At 44.7% G+C, this 21,605-nt stretch overlaps 1 pseudogene; it reads left to right on the plus strand.

Annotated features, from left to right (window-relative positions):
• Nucleotides 1–274: 274 nt before the first annotated feature.
• Nucleotides 275–8,582, plus strand: LOC114689130 (annotated as a pseudogene).
• The last annotated feature ends 13,023 nt before the right edge of the window (nucleotides 8,583–21,605 follow it).

Genomic DNA, 21,605 nt, shown 5'->3' on the forward strand with positions numbered 1-21,605 from the left:
AGAAGGACTTCAGCTGCCATGCTGTGTCTATCCCAGAGGCCTTGGAAGCAGCAGAACCTGCAGAGGTGGCTTTGCCCTGCCTGCTGACTCTTGGTTCCCTGTGGCTTCTGCCTTATCAGTTCTCCTGCAATAAGAACTTTGTCCAACTCAGATAAATTTCCACACCTGCACCTGAAAGGTACATATTCCTGCCTGGGCAAGGCTATCTGTTCTGATACCTGTTGTTATTAGAGTGTTGTCTTGTAGCAGCACAGACTTGGGCCTAGGATTTAACATGCCACTTGATAGACTTCCTGACTGGCTGAATGCTGCATCCTATGGGCTCCTGCTTCTCCTCCTCCATGTGCAGGGTGAGTCTGTCTAAGTGAGCAGAGGGAACCAGGGTCAGAGCTGTCGCAGTTCTGCAGAGTCAGAGGCTGAGCTTGTGAGAGGGAAGCACGAGGGAGGGAGGAGCTGGTGCAGATGACAGATGAAAGTGTGGGTTTGTGCACCCCCTAATGCCTCCACCAAAGACCACATGATAGACCCTGTGGTACATGCATGGTCAGAGCTGTGTAAGGATACTATGTACTGAGGAGCCAGTAGGGACAGATGAGCAGGAGGGATATATCTCTCACCATGTGTGTTTGTGGCTGGAGCTCCTACTGACCTTGGATAATGACAGTAATTCCTTTATAATGCCACGTGGCTCTGAGCCTGACAGTAATTGAAATAACTGTCAATTTTCAAGAGGGTTTCTGGTCAAGGTTTTTGGCCCTAGCTAATGCAGAAGGCCTCATCTTCACATCCTACAGCTGAACTGAGAGGACCTGTTATTATCTCCATGTACCACAGCGACAATGAGGTAGCAATTCCAAAGTGTCCCAACTAATAGCATGTCTCCACCTACAGGCCAGGACTCATCCAGCCCCATCAGGAACACACACACAGCAGGTGAGAGGAAGCCTTGTCCATGTGAAAGACAGTGATGTTGGTGTCTATACCTTCCTGGGAATTCCCTTTGCCAAGCCTCCTGTAGGACCACTGCGCTTTGCTCCTCCTGAGCCCCCTGTGTCATGGAGTGGTGTGAGAGATGGGACCTCCCAGCCAGCCATGTAAGTTCTGGGGCCCAGGGGACTTCCGGCCTGAGCTCTAGACCACACTGCAGTGCCTCCTCCATCTCAGCTCTATAGCAGCTTCAGTCTGTGCTGTCTCCCAGGCTTGTCTCCGGTGAATGAGCTAAGGATTAGAGAAGACCAACTGTGCTAGGCTCCTGGGTCAGAGCTTGGCACCTGCAGGGATTTAGCTGCAGGTACTGCAGTGAGGAGAGAGACTAAGGCCATTCTTCATAGTCACTGTGACCATCCATTGCCCAGGTGTCATTGACTAGGAACAAGTACACATGCTTTCATCTGGAGACTATGTGGAAGAAGGAGGTACCTAGAGTCTAGAAGTGAGATGGAGAATGTCTCCCTATGCTATGGTATTGTCCATCCATCCCTGTAGTTCCTACATGGGCACAGATCCCCAGTATTCGAGTGTCTTGGTTTGTTTTCTGTTGCTTTGATGGAGTACCCTGACAAAAAGAACATGGTGAAGAAAGATTTTACTCTGGATCACAATTCCAGGTTGTAATCAACCATAGGTGGGAAACCACAGGGGCAGAACTTTAAAGGAGCTGATCACATCACATCCATAATCAGGATCAGCCTAAAGAACACATGCAAGCTTGTTAAAGCTTCACTTACTTTCTCCAGTTTTATACAGTTCAGAAGCCCCTTCCCTGGGAATGGTTCCTCCTTCAATGGGAAAGTATTCCTCTCTCAATAAATGTAATCAAGATAATTTGCCATGGGCCTGCCCACAGGCAAACAGGATCTAGATCAGTGGTTCTCTACCTGTGGGCTACAACTCTCTAAAGAGGTTACATATCAGATATCCTGTATATCAGATATCTGCTCTATGATTACTAAATGTTCAAGTACAGGGAACCTGGCATTCCAGAATGAATTCAGATGCCATGCTGTGTCCATCCAAGAGGCCAGGGAAGGGGCAGAATCTGCAGAGATGGCTTTGCCCTACCTGCTGGCAATTGGCTCTCCTTGGCTTCTGCCTTATCATTTCTCCGACAATAAGAGATTTGCACTGCCCCAACCAAATTTCCATACCTACACCCCTAAAGGTACAAATTCCTGCCTGGGCAAGGCCTATGTCATCTGCTCCCTGTTGTGGCTCTGAACCTGTCACCATGATGACTAGAGAAGTACCCTTTCAGTTTTCAAGAGGTGCACTGGTCAAAGTTTCCAGGCCTAGGTAATCCAGAATGCCTCATCTCCACATCCCATAGCTGAACTGAGAAGTTTTAGATTACCTTCCCCATATGACACCTCTCCACTTATAGGCCAGGACTCATCCTGCCCCAACAGGATCACACACACAGGGTCGGTGATGGGAAGCCTTGTCCATGTGAAACACAGTGAAGTTGGTGTCCACACCTTCCTGGGAATTCCCTTTGCCAAGCCATCTGAAGGACCACTGTGATTTGCTCCCCCTGAAGGCCCTGAGCTATGGAGTGGTATGAGAGACGGCAGTTCAGAGACCCTTCCCCAGGGAATGGTGCCGCCTACCATAGGCAGGTGTTCATATCTCAATGAACATAATCAAGATAATTTGCCACAGGCATGACTAAAGGCAAGCAGGCTCTAGGGCAGTGGTTCTCATCCTGTGGATCACAAACCCCAGAGGGATCGAATATCAGATATCCTGTATATCAAATATTTACATTACAATTCGTAACAGTAGGAAAATTGTGGCTCAAAGTAGCAACAATATAATTTCATGGTTGGGGGGTCACAACAACATGAGGAACTGTGTTAAAGTGTCAAAGCATTTGGAAAGTTCAGAACCTCTGATCTGGACAAAGGTCTTTTCCCAGTAGATTCCACATTGTGTCACACAACAGTCAAAACTAACTACCACACAGAATTTAATAGTACAGAAGTGATGAATGGTAGGACAGGAAGGCAATCATTTTCATAGAGGCTGCCAGAAGTCTCCATCAACTAGCCCTCCTGATATTACTATCCAACCAGAGGCCTCCCTGAAAGTCCTGCTCCATTGCCATTTCCACAAAGCTGGTGGCCTTTACCTTGGTAGGAGGGACTTTAGAGAGGGATCATATGTCAAGAGGGCATCGTGGAAAGTAGGAGCTGCAGGTGGCTGAGATAATGTGCAAACTAATGTTTTAAGTTTGAACACCACTTATTTGGGATATGTGTTTTCAATTTTCACCAGGTGTCTGAAGAATAATATAATAACTTTAGTCAATGCAAAGGAGATGAATCTGATCGTGCCTTCCACTTCTATGTCTGAGGACTGCCTGCATCTCAACATCTACACTCCAGCTCATGCCCATGAAGGCTCTAACTTAGCTGTGAGTGTCAGACTGTGGTCAGCTTGGGAAGAGGATGTTTCTTTCTCTGGAAGTTTGAAGGGACAAAGTAAATCTGAGCTCCACTATAGTTTAGACCCTGATTAATAGTCTTACCTTATTGGGTTCAAGAAGGTCATCTCAGCTATGATGAGCTGCTTAAACCTGGCTGTGTGACTCAGAGCACTGGGGTCAGGGATGTAAAAGGCTCCAGGTCTTTGATTAAACCAGGATTTCTTTCACCTTGAAACTGTCAGACCCACTCTGGATTGTGTTCAAGGACTACGTTTTTTTTTTGTTTGTTTTTTTTTTTTGATTTTTCGAGACAGGGTTTCTCTGTGTAGCTTTGCGCCTTTCCTGGAACTCGCTTTGGAGACCAGGCTGGCCTCGAACTCACAGAGATCCGCTTGCCTCTGCCTCCCGAGTGCTGGGATTAAAGGCGTGCGCCACCACTGCCCGGCAAGGGCTACGTTTTGACATCACCAGAATTTGTAGCTTCAGGTTATGTGTTGTTCCAATGGGATCTGATGACCCTTCTAAATAGGAAACAGGAAAGGCATTCCTATTTGCTCTACTTTGATGGGTCTGAGAGTGATGATGACCTTACTTGTGATCTAGAGCCATTAATTCATGCTGAGAATTCCCACAGGTGAATTGTGAATGGAAATATGCTTATAGGCCTGGAGTACCCCATCTGTGAACTGTGTACCAATATCCTGAGGAGATCTGTGTGTGAGTTGACCTACACAGAGGAAAAGCAGTTGAAAATCTAGTAGGCACTCCAGTTGACCTTGGGCTGGTTGTGGGATGTGTGTTGATTTCTCTAGGTGATGGAATGGATCCATGGTGGTGGACTGGTTATGAGAATGGCTTCCATGATTGATGTATCCAAAGTGGCAGCTACTGAGGATATAGTAATTGTTTCTATCCAGTATCGCTTAGGTATCCTTGGCTTCTTCAGGTAAGCCTGGGGCTGGGCTGGACAATGGGATCTGAGTAGAACATAGAAAGACCCGTGGTTCCTGTTCCTGCCACTTCACAGCATTGGTGACCAGCATGCCAGAGGCAACTGGGGCTACCTGGACTAAGTGGCTACCCTACACTGGGTCCAGCAGAATATCGCCTACTTTGGAGGCAACCCTGGCCAGGTCGCTATTTTTGGTGCATCAGCAGGAGGCACGAGTGTGTCTTTACATATTGTGTCCCCAATGTCCAAAGGACTATTCCATGGAGCCATTATGCAGAGTGGAGTGGCCCTGCTGCCTGACCTTATCTCTGACACTTCCAAGGTGGTCTACACAGTGAGTGCACTCTACAATACCAGCTGTTACTTTGCTACCTCAGTCCTTGCCTGTAGTACTCTGGTATTCTGTTAATTGGGGAACAAGGATCATGAGAAATAGCTTCATTCCATTAATTTCTAAAATGCATAAAATTTAGAATCCATACCTCTCTGGTTTATGCATGCTGAGTGTGATATACAACAGAAAAGCTATGCACAGTGGCTGCCATCATTGGCAAAAACACATGTGCATGGTTTCCTTGTTTGCTTCTTATTGCTGTGATAAATACCATGGTCAATAGCTATGTGCTAAAGAAAAAGGTTTATTTCAGCTTACAGTTTATAGTTCAACTTGAAGGAAAGTCATAATAGGCCCCCATGATGATACCTGGAACCCAGAACTGAAACAGAGGCCAGGGAAGAATACTGCTTACCTGCTTGTTACATGTGGCTTCCTCGGTTTGCTTTCTTATACAGCCCAGGACACCTGCCCATGTATAGCACTGCTTATCATAAGATAGGACCTTCTACGCCAGTCATTTATGAGAAAAATGTCCGGATTCACCTATGGACCAATGTTATAGATTCACTTGGAGTTCCTCTTTCCAGATGACCCTGGCTTGTGTCAACTTGACAAAAAAAATTAACTAAGACACATGTATTGAGGGAAAGGGTCAGCGGGTAAAAATACTCATTGCGTAAATGTGAGGCCTCAGGTTCAAATCCCACATCAGGCTATAGGTGTTAACAGGTGTCAGTAAACCCAGTGCTCCTATGGAGAGATGGGAAGTAGAGACAGTAGACTTCCTGGAAGGTCATAGTTCAGCTAAGCCAGTGTAGACAAATGGAAACAAGGGGTAAGGGGACAAGTGATACCTGAGGGTGTTCTTTGTCCTTCACAGGCAAAACAAAGCACTCCATACCTATTGTTACATGTGAACACCACACACACCAAAACAAACAATACAACAGCCAGAAAACAAATATGCAGTTAGAACAGACCCTGTCCCAGTTATCACCTCTGAACAAAAATAAGTGAATAATTCCACTTAAATCCTTTCATACTCAACAAATAGTAGGATGTGGTATATATGGGCAATGACATCTACTTGGAATCAAGGAAACTCTGTTCATGTTGGGAAGGATGAACCAACCACCACCTTTTTTGTTTACAGACAGTAGCCAACCTATCAGGATGTGAAACTAAGGACTCAGAGGCCCTGGTTCACTGCCTATGAGACAAAAGTGAAGCACAGATTCTGGCTATCAACCAGGTTAGGAGAATTGTGTAGTTGGAGGACCTGGTCACCAGGATGTGGGATTGTCAGTACTTACTTCCTGAACCAGTTAACTCATCTCCATGGTTTGGTGTCCTTTAAGTACTGTGTGATTAAATAAAAAAAATAGGCGACTTTTGATGTCCAGTTTTTTTCTGCAGTGAGCATAGCACCCTGAGATGAGATAGGAAATAGGGAAATACTGTGGATATTCAAGGGGCATCAGAATATTTATGTGATCAATCTTCAGCACTGACACTTAATGCCTCATAGGTCTTCACTATGATCCCTGGTGTGGTGGATGGGATGTTCCTACCAAGGCACCCTCGGGATCTGTTGGCCTCTGTGGATTTTCACCCTGTCCGTAACATCATTGGTATCTACAGTGATGAGTATGGTTGGATAATCCCCTTGATAAGACCTAGTTTTAAGCCCCTGGAAACTTAAACTTAAATGGTGAGTAGCTGGAACTCAAAGATACTCTAATGTAGGTCTCACCCATTCTATACTTAAGACTCTCCTCTGCCTCCCAGACAAAGGGCCTTGATCATGTCATAAAGAACATAACCAGAGAGACTCTTCTAGTCGTTCTGAAGAGCACAGCAACACAGATGGCGAGCAACTTTGACTCCTGTCCTGATAGAGGGGGTTTCTATATGTACATCTCAGATGCCATGCTCATAAATAAAGGATAGTGTATGTGTGTGTTTCTGTGTGAGCTCACCTAAAGCTCATACCTTTCCCTCTATACCCTGTCTCATCCCTGGCCACATTCCTTCCTCAGAGGCTGCTGTCTACCTATCCAAGAGTCACTCTTCCTGATACCTCCTGGTGTAGATGCTGCCTCCTGAATGTATTGAACTGCTAATGGAAGAGTACATGGGGGATATTGAGGACCCCCAGACCCTCCAAGCACAGTTCAGAGAGTTGATGGAGGACTTCATGTTTGTGATCCCTGCACTCCAAGTAGCACATTTTCAGTGTGAGTACATCTATAACAAGACCAATGCAGGGGGAGCTCAGAACTGTTGGTCCCAGATGAGCTCTGTAGTGTAGGCCTGACCCATGTCTTCACCAGGTCTCTGAACCAGGCACCTGAACACAGTTACCATAGTAAATCTCTATGTCTAGTGTAAAATAGTGACTTTTTATTCAATCCAGAGGAAACATATCAGTTACACTTGGTGTTTTCTCAAAACTACTCATCCTTGAATGCCAAGGTCATTGTTTAACAAAAGGTTTCCCATAGCCAATGATGCAGCCTGGAGCTCACCACTCAACTGTGATTCCAGATAAATTTAGAGCAAGGTTTATTATCACCACATTTTAGGTGGAAAAGCTAAATTCGAGAAGTCATTATGTCAATATGTTTCCTTGCTCCCAGGTTCCCATGCTCCTGTCTACTTCTATGAGTTACAGCATCAGCCCAGCTTCATCAAGCATAAGCATGTCAGACCATCCCATGTGAGGGCTGACCATAGTGATCATGCTACCTTTGTTTTTGGCTCCTACTTCTGGGGCTTGAAAGGTGAGTGAGTATTCCTTATTTTCCTTGAGCTAAATGGAGTCCCAGATGAGTTCCTGAGGGATTACTGAACTCTTAGTCCAGCTGAGGATACTGAGGCTCTGGGGGAGAATGATATCAAATGTTGAACATTTCTGAGCTGAAAAGAAACCTATACCAAGGTTAGAATATGAACCTTTCCTTGTCTAGCTTGTACTAGAAGGAATGAGAGCAAACTGTGGTAGGAGTGAACCTGAGAGAATTCAAGTGAGGCTTGGATGTGTCCTGAATTCTGAGTGCTGATAGAAGAGTTTAAACCAGGCCTAGTATTCAGGTCCAGGCTATGGTTGCTATAGTGGAGCACGAATTGGCACCGGCATGAGGTAGCTAGGACTTGGACCCTTGTCTCCTTCTGTCTGCAGTTGACCTCACTAAGGAGGAGAAGCTGCTGAACAGGAGGATGATGAAGTACTGGGCCAACTTTGCAAGACATGGGTGAGAACATGCTCCTCTCTTAACCTCATTATGGCTGGATCTCCACCCAGGGCTCCATCCGGCGTGTGTCTCATTAGCATGTATGAGTCTTAATTATGCCATAGTCTTCTCCAACCCAGGGCACACTTAAGCAGATACCTTCTAGCTTTCAATTACTGCTCATCCCACAGGGATCTGGTTGGTGAGTCACAATATTGTGGTACTGTTCTTTAGATTTTCCCTCTAAGAGGGAGACACAAAACTAGACAGCTTCCCATGCTTCATATGGAGCAGAAACTCACAGGTGTCACTTTTATTCTATATCAGTACACCAGCCTATCTATCCCTCACGTCCTTAGCCTGATCATCCACTGCCCTGACCCAAATTGGGGGATCAGACTTTGGATCAAAATGACCTTACCCTTCCCTGCTGGGTGGTATATCCACAGGAACCCCAATAACAAGAGTCTACCCTACTGGCCTGAGTTGGTCCATGATGACCAGTACCTGCAGCTGGACATCCAGCCTGCTGTGGGCAGAGCCCTGAAGGCCAGAAAGCTACAGTTCTGGAAGAAGACTCTGCCCCAGAAGATCCAGTAGCTAAAGGGGACTCAGCAGAAGCACACAGAGCTTTAGTGCCTTGTGTCAGGAAAGATGTGGGGTTGAGGGGTCATCCTGATGTTACACAGCCCATTCATTTTTATTTGTTCCAACACTCACATAAACAGTTCTCTTTTTTCCCTCTTTCTTTATTTTCTTTTTCTTTTGTTTTTAATTTATTGTCAATCCCAAACCATGTACCCCAATCCCACTCATCTCCCAGTTTGTACACATCTGCTCCTCATGCTTGCAGCATCCTACCTCCAAAGGAAAGCTAAAGAAGAACAAAAATAGATAAACAATTATAATTTTTTAATGGAAAAACACTTCAGTACTCCATCTTTTCTGCTCCTCCATGGCCTCTTCATTCATCTTAGTGACACTGGGAGCTGATGTATATCATGCACTATACCCTTTTGTACATACAGCTTTACTTGCAAATGTTCATTGTGTAATGAGTTGTTGGTCAGGTTCAAGGCTTCTGGATTTGGTACACCATCAACACTGGATCTCCAATGACATTCCTCTGCAATGTCCTACAGAGTCATGGAAATCCCGAGACTATGGGTCCACAGGATCAGTCCATTCAAACACTTCAGCAGATGATAGATGGTGTAGATGTTGGGGTGTATCAATTACAACTTCTGGATATGTGCTTGGGTGGTAGCTGAGTTGGTTGGTTCACACCACTGGGAACACTCCTCTCAGATGAGTGGCTGAGACAGCTCTCCCAGGCCCATGGTGAGGAGCGAAGTGAGCTTTTCCAAGTGTGTGGGGGGGGCTAGCTCTCTTATTAGGAGTAGGTCCAGCTTTCCCATGCCAGCATCTAGACTTGGAAGCATCTGCATTGCCTCTGGGGGTAACTAGAGCCTCTGACATATATGCAGACCCTGATTGTGAGGGGGCTATAGACCCAGACATGGTACTCAGCAGCCATCAAGCCTGGACAACACTATGGCCACAGGTGACAGCACAAGCCACTGAGGTTGATATAGTTCCAGCAGTAACATGTCCCTCACGCTCCAGCCTGGCCACAGGTGGGGGCCCAGAGGCTGAGGTTTCTTGAGGCCTTTGGTGGTAATGTGGGCCATGGACATCACCACAGAGCCAGGTTGTGGTAGAAGCACTGACTCACATATGGTCCTTGGCAGCATCCTGGGCCTAGATGTCACCATGGCCCCAGGTGACTGCACAGGCCACTCAGATATACATCAGCCTGGCTGCAGGGTGGCCCTCAGGCCCTAACATGGCCCCAAATAAAGGTCTGGATTCCAGGTATCCATACCACCCCCAATAGTAACAAACACTATGGACATCAAAACAGACCTGGGCTGTGGTAGGACCATGGACCCAGACATGGCCCTGACTGCAGCTCAAGCCTGGGTGACTCAATTCAGATCAGAATAGTCCCTGGGGTAGTATGGCCCTTGGGTACCTACTAGGCCACATGTGGCATCCCCAACCCCAAGCATCCTCATGGCCTTTGGTGGTAACAAGAGCCATAGATATCAACACAGACCGAGGCTGCAGTAGGGTCATGGACCCACATGAGGCCCTTGGACCAGATTACAGCATGTTCCCTGATGGCAAGCAGGGCTCCCACCTCAGCCTGTTCCTCGCAGCCTTCCCTTCTTCAGATCTGTCTCTCTCTATAGAACATGAACCTTTCTCCCTCCCATACTCCACCACATATTTGTTCACCAATCCAGCTGATGGGTTTTTTTTTAAATTTTTTTCCTTTTATTTTATTTTACAATATCATTCAGTTCTACATAGCAGCCATGGATTCCCTTGTTCTCCCCCTCCTGCCCCTCCCTTTCCCCCCACCCCCCATTTCCACCTCCTCCAGGGCAAAGCCTCCCCCGAGGACTGAGATCAACCTGGTAGACTCAGTCCAGCAGGTCCAGTCCCCTCCTCCCAGATTGAGCCAAGCGTCTCTGCATAAGCCCCAGGTTTCAAACAGCCAACTCATGCAATGAGCACAGAACCCAGTACCGCTGCCTAGATGCCTCCCAGACAGATCAAGCCAATCAACTGTCTCACCTATTCAGAGGGCCTGATCCAGTTGGGGGCCCCTCAGCCTTTGGTTCATAGTTCATGTGTTTCCATTCGTTTGACTTTTTGTCCCTGTGCTTTATCCAACCTTGGTCTCAACAATTCTCGTTCATATAAACCCTCCTCTTTCTAGCTAATTAGACTCCCGGAGCTCCACCTGGGGCCTAGCCATGGATCTCTGCATCCAGATCCCTCAGATGTTGGATGGGGTTTCTGGCACAACTATTACGGTGTTTGGCCATCCCATCACCAGAGTAGTTCAGTTCCAGCTGTCTCTCAACCATTGCCAGCAGTCTATTGTGGGGGTATCTTTGTGGATTTCTGTGGGCCTCTCTAGCACTTTGTTTCTTCCTTTTCTCATGTGGTCTTCATTTACCATGGTCTCCTATTCCTTGTTTTCCCTCTCTCTTCTTGATCCAGCTGGGATCTCCCGCTCCCACAGGCTCTCTTTCCCTTGACCCTCGCCCTTCATTACTCCCACTCATGTCCAGGTTGTTCATGTAGATCTAATCCATTTCTCCATCATTGGGTGATCCCCATGTCTTTCTTGGGGTCCCGTTTTCCAGGTAACCTCTCTGGTGATGTGAGTAGCAGTCCAGTCATCCTTGTTCCACATCTAGTATCCTCCTATGAGTGAGTACATACCATATTTGTCTTTCTGAGTCTGGGTTACCTCACTCAGGATGATTTTTTATAGATCCATCCATTTGCTTGCAAACCTCATGATGCCATTCTTTTTCTCTGCTGAGTAGTATTCCATTGTGTATATGTGCCACAATTTATTTATCCATTCTTCAGTTGAAGGGCATCTAGGTTGTTTCCAGGTTTTGACTATTACAAACAATGCTGATATGAACATAGCTGAGCAAGTGCTCTTGTGGTATGATTGAGCATTTCTTGGGTATATGTCCAAGAGTGGTATCCAGCTGATGGGTTTTTTAATGGTGCCAAAGAGACCCACCAATGCTCTGAGTGGGTGAGTGCTGTGGATATTACTCTATATGAATAAAACACTGATGGCCAGTGACCAGACAGGAAGTATAGGTGGGACAAGAAGAGAGGAGAATTGGGGAAACAGGAAGAAGTGGGGAGAGACACTGCAGCCACCGCCAGGACAAGCAGCATGTGAAGATGCCAGTAAGCCACCAGCCATGTGGCAAGGTATAGATTTATAGAAATGGGTTAATTTAAGATATAAGAACAATTAGCAAGAAGCCTGCCACAGCCATACAGTTTATAAGTAATATAAATGTCTGAGTGATTATTTTATATGTGGATTGTGGGACTGCGGGGCTTAATGGAACCTGGAGAGAAGCTCTCCAGCAACAGGTGAGTGTGTCCATCTCACCACATAGGCATTTCTAACCTCAGCATTTGCCCTTTCAGTCATGTATGGCACATCCTCTGTGCAATAGCCCTCATCCTTCTGGGAAATCTTTGACTAGACTCAACAGTATGTTTGGATATGTGAGCCCCAAAGTGCTCCCATCTTCTTTACCACTTCATCTGGATTAGGTTCCTTTTTCCTCCCTCACTCCATTTCTTTCTTCCTCCTTCATTGTTTCTTCCCATCATCTTCTCCCCATCCTCTCTCCAGACTCTCTTTTAATAAAGCAGAAGCTTGACTACAGGGGATTGGTGTGTCAAAATCCTGTATCGTCCTTCAGCAAGTTCATATTTTCTCATCTCTAAGTTCCCAATAGAAAACCTGATTTCCCACAGCCCTATTGCCTTCATAAGTTCACAATGTTGTTGCCAATAGATAATAAACTACAAAGTGGACTCTAGGTGTCTGTGGCCGCAGATGTTTGAAGGCTGAGACAAGAGAATTACATAAGCCCAGGGCAAGATAACAAGACCCACATCTCAGAAATAAAACAAAAACATAACCTTAGGAACTTACAAATTGCAACAAATTATGGTTTTGTAGATTGAGAAATTCAGGGTCTAGATAGTTACAGATTTGCTGTGTGGTGAGAAACAGGTCTCTGGCTGGAGAGCTCAAGGATTACATCTTGTGCCCTCTCCTGGTAGAATGTGTAAACAATGACATTCCAAGGACAACGTTAGGTCCCTGCTGACTTGAACTGGGGGCAGTTCTCTCTTGTTAGTGAGATGACAATGCAGGTTGTTTCCATTCTATCTGTAGAGCATTTATTGATGTTCCTACTGCTAGCTTGCCTCTGCTTTTCAGTCCTGCATATAAAAACTAAACTTCCAACAGGGAGTCAGAATATGTTTTAGACTTTAATAGTTATCTCATTTTTAGTAGCTTGAGTGTGGATTGTTTTTATGGGACTAGGGTTTGATCTTAGGGTTTGTGTATGTTAAGTAAGTACTCTACTGTGAACTATACCCTCTGACTACTGTGAATCCACAGCAGTCATGCAATCAATCTCTTTTAGGTGTATTGTTTAGTAAGTCTGAGAAAATTCTCGAGGCACACAACTGCCACCACATCAGATTCAGAACAGCCCTCAGTCCCCAACCAAAGGCTTTCCTTGGGCTCCTTTGCTTTCATTGAATACCTTTGACCCTGATTCAAAGCAACAAGACATTACTTTATTTTGCTTTCTTGAGGCTTGTCTCCAACCCAATATAAATAGAAAGTTTTGTGACCAGCTATTTCATTTTCTATATTTTTTTCCTTTTATTGTGGAATGCCATTCAAGTGCACAAATGACACATTCCATCCTCTTACCCAATCTATGCCAGCTGTTTCACATGCTTATTTGCTCTTCTCTTTTTTTTGAGATAATGTCTCTGAGTTGCCCATGTGAGCCCTGAACTCATGATCTCATTTCCTTAGTTTCCTGACTGGTTGAATTATAGGCATGAGCCTCCAATCCTGAGTTTGGGTTTTAATAAAGCTGTATGGATATTCTCACACATGATTTATTGTGACCACATGTATTCAATTTTTGAATTTGCAAGCTAACGCAGAATTGCTAAGTCAGGAGGCACATGCATTAAACATTTACAGAAGTTGTAAGTCTATGGCTATAGCTCAATGGTAGAAGACTTGCCCTGTATCTACAAGGCCCTGGGTGTGATGCCCAGCACCATAGAAAATAAAATAAATGCAGATCATATGACATAGCTCGCAATCCTATCTACTCAGGTTGAGGTCATGGATCCCAAGTTAAGACCTGCTTGAGCTATAGATCAATCCAGGAAAGGCTAGGAAATTTAACTATGGTCTGTCTCAGCCTAATAAGCACAAAAATGCTAAAAATCTAATTTGACTTATTAAAGGCGGGAGGGAGAGGAGGAGAAAAAGGAGGAGGAAAGTAGATGGGGGAAGAGAAGGAAGAGGAGGAGGAGAAGGAGAAGAAGAATGAGGAAGAGGAGAAGAGGAAGAAGAAGAAGAGGAAGAGGAAGAAGAAGAACAAGAACAAGAAGAAATAATGAAGTTGGAAGCAGAATATGGTGGAGAGTTGAAGGGTCTTGGGAATGACAGGTGTAGGAATGAATATGATACATTTTATTCCTATATGAAACTACAAAAGAATTAAAAAAAAACAATGTTCGTTTAATGAAGCTCAGTGGTGGAGCACTTATCTAGCACCTGTAAGACCCTAGATTCAATTCTCTGTCTCCTCTTTAGAAGCTTTGGGGTAATTGGTACACTGGAGCTGGTTGGGTATCAAATTTCCATGTCCATCTCTTACAAACCACCAATGTTTCTCGTATCTACAAATGACTTGTATACAAATAGTACCTCTGAATAGCCACAGCCCAGCTGTCCTCATCAGTTCAAGCTATCTGTTTTTTGTGCCAATATTGTGCTGTTTTTTATTATTATAACTTTGTAGTACAACTTGAAATTGGGCTTGGTGATATTCTTTTTTTTAAGGTATTTTTTAAAAAAATGTTTTCATTTTACATACCGACTCCAGTTCCTCCTTCCTCCCCTTCTCCCACCTCCCACTTCCCTCCCATTTCACCAACCATCCACTCCTCAGAGGGGGTTAGGCCTCCTATGGGAGTCAACAAAGTCTGGTATGTCAAGTTGAGACAGAACTAAGTCCGCCTGTCCGTCACTCCCCCCCCTCCCCCGCATCAAGGCTGAGAAAGGCATTCCCACCATTGAGAATGGGCTCCATAAAGCCAGTTAATGCACCTGGGATAAGTCTTGATCCCATTACCAGGGGCCCCACGAGCAGATCAAGCTACACTATTGTCACCCACATTTAGAGGCCTAGTTTGATCCCATGCAAGTTCCCCAGCTGTCAGTCCAGGGTCTGTGAGTGAGCTCCCATCAGCAATTCTTTTATAATTTAAGATTGTTTTAGATATCCTGTGGTTTTTGTGCTTCCATATGAATCTGGAAGTTATGAAAAATTTTGGTGGGGGTTGCATTGAATCTGTAGATTCCTTTTTATAGGGTGGTCATTTTTACTGTTCCATGACCATTTTAGAGCTTTCTGATAAACTCTTCAATTTTTTCTTCAGTGACTTGAAGTTTTTAATCATACAGTCATACAGTCTTTCACTTGCTTAAAGTTACCTCAAGATATTTTATATTATTTGAAGCTATTGTGAAAGGTATTTCCCTGTTTTCTTCTCAGTCCATTTGTCCTTTGTATTTAGGATGGTGTCTGATTTTTGTGAGTTAATTTTGTATCCAGCTACATTGCTGAAAGTATTTATCATCTGTGGAGTTTCCTGGTGGAATTTTGTGGGTTACTTATTCATGGTATCTTATCATCTACAAATAAAGTTACTTTGACTTCTTCCTTTCCAATTTGTACCCCTTGATCTCCTTCAGTTGTCTTATTACTCTTGCTAAGAATTCAAGCACTAAATTGAATAGATATGGAGAGAGTAGACTAAGTCATCTGCCTACTGCAGTTGGGGTCTGGAACAAAGCAATAGGTGGGGTAGGGACATTAAGAAGGGAAGATCTGTGGGACCCTCTGGAGATGGGTGCAGGGGGAGGAAGAGAGGCTGCAGCAGGTGTTCTGGTGCTCATTTGGGGATGAGGCTGAGGGGATTGGAGTTGGAGGAGCAGAGCGAGAGGTGAAGATCTACGATTAGCCTACCTGTTTTCCTGGCTAAACTGTGTCTGTGAACTCTCTCTCTCTCTCTCTCTCTCTCTCTCTCTCTCTCTCTCTCTCTCTCTCTCTCTCTCTCTCTTTCTCTCTCCAACCTAAGGAATGGCTGTAGCTAGAGTTTTCCTGCCTTGCCCACAGTCAGGACAAATCTCTCTCACCCACCAGTCCCACAGCCGCTCAGACCCAAACAAGTAAACACAGACACTTATATTGCTTACAAACTGTATGGCTGTGGCAGGCTTCTTGCTAACTGTTCTTATAGCTTAAATTAATCCATTTCCATAAATCTATATCTTGCCACGTGACTGGTGGCTTACCGGCGTCTTCACATGCTGCTGGTCATGGCGGCAGCTGGCAGTGTCTCTCTGCCTCAGCCTCCCACTTCCCAGAATTCTCCTCTCTCCTTGTCCCACCTACTTCCTGCCTGGCCACTGGCCAATCAGTGTTTTATTTATTGACCAATCAGAGCAATTTGACATACAGACCATCACACAGCAAATGGCTAGGTAAATAGAAGGTCCTTCAAATTCAAAATTATGGAAGCAGTTTGTTTATCTTTCATGGAAAATTTGATGTGCCCTGTTAATCCTGGGCTGCTGTGTAGCATGACTTGGAGGAAGGTCCCCATATGCTCTGTCACCCAGTGCACCATCATTCAGAGGCCTTTGGTTGGTGACAGAGCAGGCCATAGTAAACACATAGAATGAAGAAGATTTTCAAATCTGTGTCTGTGTGTGTGAGAGAGGGGGGGATAGAGGAGAGAGAGAGAGAGAGAGAGAGAGAGAGAGAGAGAGAGAGAGAGAGAGAGAGAGAGAGAGAGAACATGTTTCCCTAGTAAGGGGTTGAAAACACAGAGATTATTAGATGGAGATACTGAATCTGTAGAATTCTTTACTGATTGGAGGAAGCAGGTGAAACCATTGCTGTACCATGTCAGTGGGAACACTGCAAACCACTAAAGAGAAAAGCCTACTGGTACTGGGGTGTGGATGCACTAGACTTGGGAGCTGGACAGAGGAGCCAAGGTCAGCCAGTCCTCAGGTGTCCCTAAAGTCTGAGGTTGCTTACCATTCCGAGCTATTTCAGAATCTTTACCTTGTACTCTTTGTGTATCCTGGCAGGATTCCCTAGGATTCTGAAACTCCTGTTCATTGGCCAGTATCTCAGCTTTATCATAGGCGTTGAGAGCCCAGAGAGTCCCAGTGTTGGAAACAACAAGGCCTGAAAATGTTTGTCAGGTGGATATACATGTCTCTAAATATCTCTGAATTTGAACTCAGTAGGAGCTTGCTACTAGTGTGGGTACAGAATGGCAGAGGGATTGATAGTATACGGGCACTTAGGGAAACCGCAAACACACAAAAAGAAACATAAAAATGTAATTTAAGTGATACCATAGAACAAACGGATTTAACAACTACCTACATAATTTTCCATCCAAATACTACAGAATAGACATTTTTTCAGCCACTCCTGGGACTTTCTATTAAATAGATCATATATTAGGATATAGAACCCATTTTGACAAGTATAGAAAAAATTGAAATAAGTTTTCCTTCTTTATTACAATGGAATAAAACTCCTCAACCACAGCAAGAGAAACTATAGAGCACACACAACCTCATGGGGATTAAAGAACATCCTTTTGAATGATGAATATGTCATTGAAGAAATCAAAAAGGAAAAGTAAGATTCCAAGAATAAAAAGAAAAGGAAACAAATGAAAAGGAAAAGACAACTTGCAAAATCCCATGGAAGGTATAGCAGTTCAGGGAAGCAGGGAATACATTTGCAGGCACAAGTCCCAGGGTATAAATTTCAAATGTCTATGCCCTTCTCCATCTGTGGGCTCCTCTGCACACACCTGCTTAGAGATCCAGAATATCCAATGCAGCCTTCTGATTCAGTTCAAAATGAGAACTACGTGTTATTCTCATGGTATCTTTAGATTTTTTTTAGAATGTCTTAATATAGTTACTGTCTCTCAATATGCAGAAAGTTGTTTTACATGTTGAAACCACTGAACTTATTCCAGATGATTCAGAATTAACTTTGTTATTTACTCAATTAAAATAAGTTTGAGACTGTTATAGACTATGGGGATTTTGAAGTTAGACTGAATGCATTTTTGCATTATGATATGGATATAAATTTCGGGGGCCATGGAGTAGAATATGGTGGTTTGAAAGAAAATGGCCCCCAATGGGAGTGACACTATTAGGAGGTGTGGCATCCTTGGAAGAAGTGTGTCACTCTGGGGGTGGGCTTTGAGGTCTCCTTTGCTCAAGCTTCCCACAGTGACTGTTAGTCAACTTCCTAATACCTTTTGGTCAAGATGTATCCAGCTCCACATGTGCCTGCACACTGCCATGCTCCCCGTCATGATGAGCTAGGTGATCATTCCACTGGATCAACTTCCTGAAGGCTGTAGCCTATGGGGTGCTTCTCCTCCTGTGTGTTCAGTGTGAGACTCTGAAAGGGGAAGATGGGAACAGGGTCAGAGCTGCAAACCTTTGCAGAGTTAGAGACCGAGAGGGCAAGAGGCAATGGGTCAGGGAGGGAGGAGCATATGAGTTATGACAGACAGCTATGAGGGATAATACCTCAACTAAAGCCCACAGGTGGTCCTGTAACACACACAGGTCAGTGATGCCCAAGGACACTCAGCATCGAGGAGTAGAACAGTGTGAGGGACTCTGATGAACGCTGGGTCTGGAGGTTAGATGAACCAGACAGATGGTCAGAAACAGAGGGACAGATGGGACATTTCCCTTCTCTGTGTGTGGCTGTGGTTAGACTGTGGTTGCTGGTACTGAGGACACTTGGATGCCAATGAAACTATTAACACCTTCGTTATGTCATTGGGATCTTGTGACTCACAACATTGGTAAGATAATTACTTGGTTGCCTCCAAAAGGATTCTGGAATGTATCCTGGCCCCAAACAGGATTATTATAAGGTGGAAACTCGAGATGTTGGGCGACATTTGTGGCTAGAGAATTCCTCTCCAGCTCCCAACAAGTCCCACCAGTCCTGGAGCCCACTTATAAAATAAACACACAGACTCTTACATTATTTAAACTGCTTGGCCATTAGCTCAGGCCTATCATTGTCTAGCTCTTACTCTTATATTTAGCCCATTTCTATTAATCTATACTTTGCTACGTGGCTCGTGGCTTATCGGTACCTTACATCTTCCTTGTCCTGGCGGCAGCTCCAGCTGTCTCCCCCCTCTGCCTTCCTGTTCCCTCAATTCTCCTCTCTCTTCGTCCCCGCCTATACTTCCTGTCTGGCTACCGGCCAATCAGTGTTTATTTATACAGAGCGATATCCACAGCACTCCAGTCACATACTACACTGCTAAAATGAGAGGCCTAGGTTCCCTCCCCAATGTGTCTGACCTTGGGCAAAGGTATAGCTTGTCTTCTAAGGCGAAGAGCATGTGGTCTGTGCCTGCAACATAGTCTTTAGGCCCTTATCAGAAGATATTATTAACCACAGACATTCTACTATGAACTCTGGCAAATTCCTGCCTCATCCCCACAATCGGAGACATTCTTAGTAAGTCATACTTTCCTCATCCTGTGACCCTTGCCGGCAGTTTCCTGGGCTCTAAGAGGTCACTTGGCATTATAGATAAGAAGCTCTAACATGTTCACCCATGGCTGCTCTTCTGAACAGTCTTGGTTCAGGTGTGTGGACTCTGAACCACAGACAACTGTAAGAAGGCACAGAGATGAGTCACATCTTTTTCTATGGGACCCAGATCTGGCTTATCTATAAGGACATCAAGATGACAGTGGCTTACACACACTCTCCAGGATTACTTAAAAAGATAGGTGTGAGCAGGATGTGTTGGCACATGCCTGATATTTCAGCACTCTTGTTGAGGCAAAGGAAATAGGAACCTCTCCAATGAAGTCTGGAAATCTGTCAAGAATTTGTCCATTACAACAAAACCCTCAGGATGTTCAGGAAATGAAGGGTTGCTGGACTCAGGAGGCCCCATCCCTTCCTCAGCATCTCTAAGTGGGTAAAGGATACAGGGGAGGGAAGAGACATTTCCTTTAGTGATATAGCTACCAGTAAGCCACCCATACTCCTGTAAATAAACCCTCAGCCTATTTTATACTTGAACTTGTTGGATGATCAACAATGATTAAAAAGACATTAAAGTAGAAGAGGGACTAATTGACAGCAGAAAGGAGAAGGGAACAAGTGAGAGTAATAGGGGAATGAAAAGGAACAAATACCTCATTCACATGTATGAAAATGTCATAATAAAACCCATTATTATGTGTCATTAGTATATAATGAAAAGAAACACAAGAACTCCAACACAACAATGTTTTCTGTGCAGATTATGTACATTGAGGCAACATTCCTTTTATAGAGAGATGCTTTCAAAATGGAATATTATAAGAGATTTCATCGTGCTGCAGGCCTAAGCATGCTCAGCTTTATTCCCCTGCCAGGTGTAATACTACAAACTCTGGGAACCTCACTAGGAAGACAGTGAACCTGTTTACAGTACCACATCCCTGGTGGACTTCTATCCAGTGCACATCAACAGCCACACATGATCCCGTTCAACAACAGGGTAGAGTTTTCTTAGACTGTAACTTTGGATGCCTCCAAAACCAGATGTATGACTACTCTCAAGGGGCTCTTGAGAAGACAACACCCATGCTTGAGTGTGTCTTTCCCTCTTCTGAGTGCCTCTCTTTAACCCTGTGCTTAAAACATGCAAACATTTCTTCTTTCAAATGCCAACTCTGAAAGAAGTAAATTGCTAAAGAGAGGAGATTCTTGGATCTGTTGAGCTGTGTAAAAACCACCATAGATCTCTAGGGAACAGCTCTCCAGAGCCATCACTCAGACTGGTCTGGCCTTTGAGTTATCCATACTCCTGTAAGCAACCTCTCCCCTAGACACTACACACTGATAAACACATTAGTCACCCAAGAAATAAAAAAGAATGCCAGCTGTGCTTCATAAAAATTAAAAAGTGAAAAAGAGCATAAATGTGTTTTTGGCTTTCATATATTGGTCACAATCTGACCCCATCTGGGGCTGGGCATATCTATCCTCAGACTGAAAGGATACCATTCCACCAAATGCCATTTCAGGGAAAGCTGCTCTTCGAGGATGAGCATCATGGATGTGCTAGACTCCAAGTAGGATCATTTCTCAGTTTTGTCTAATGATATAACAGTGCCAGGCATCACTGGTGGATTCAGTGAGTTTCATGGTCAGAGAATCCATGTGGCAAGACATCCCATGTAGGCAGCAAGTCACTGAGGACAGGGCATGAGCTTTGACCTTGAGAAGATGTAGGCAAAAATCCTCTGATGCATGTATATGCTGCTTCTCTGGCCTTGTTCACATCATTTGTCACAAAAATTGCTGTTCCATGCTGATTTGAAGCTTAGGTTTGCCTAATTCTAGTGTCAAAACATGATGTTATATGAGGTGAGGTGCCGGGGAGATGGGAGCTTGGGGATGTGACAAACCCAGAAGAGCAAGAAGGGCTTTGCTGAACACCTCCTTGCACCTTTGGGCATGGAAAGATTCAGGGCTGCCTAAGGAGTGCATAGCATCCAAGGCAATCCCAGTCCCAGACAGAGAAGAGTTAGCATATTCCTCATGGCCATCATCCACCTTCACTCAAATCAGAACTTGCACAGCCTAGGTTTATTATGATCATTAGGAAAAAATGGTGATAATTGCATATTTCACCCTGGACACCATGGGGTAGACAGGATACATTACAGCCTGACTGAGGTGCTGGGAGAGGGAAGAGCAATTCCTTTGAGTGCAGGAGGATGGCTGCCTGATGCTTCCACTGCGGTCTGAAGGCATTAGTGAGCTCCTCCTGCAGACATCCCTGTGTGTGCTTAGGGGGCTCATAGGACACTTTAGAATATCAATAGCTATAAAATTTTTG

The sequence above is a fragment of the Peromyscus leucopus genome, chromosome 5 (genome assembly GCF_004664715.2).
Source record: "Peromyscus leucopus breed LL Stock chromosome 5, UCI_PerLeu_2.1, whole genome shotgun sequence".
Lineage (NCBI taxonomy): Eukaryota > Metazoa > Chordata > Mammalia > Rodentia > Cricetidae > Peromyscus > Peromyscus leucopus.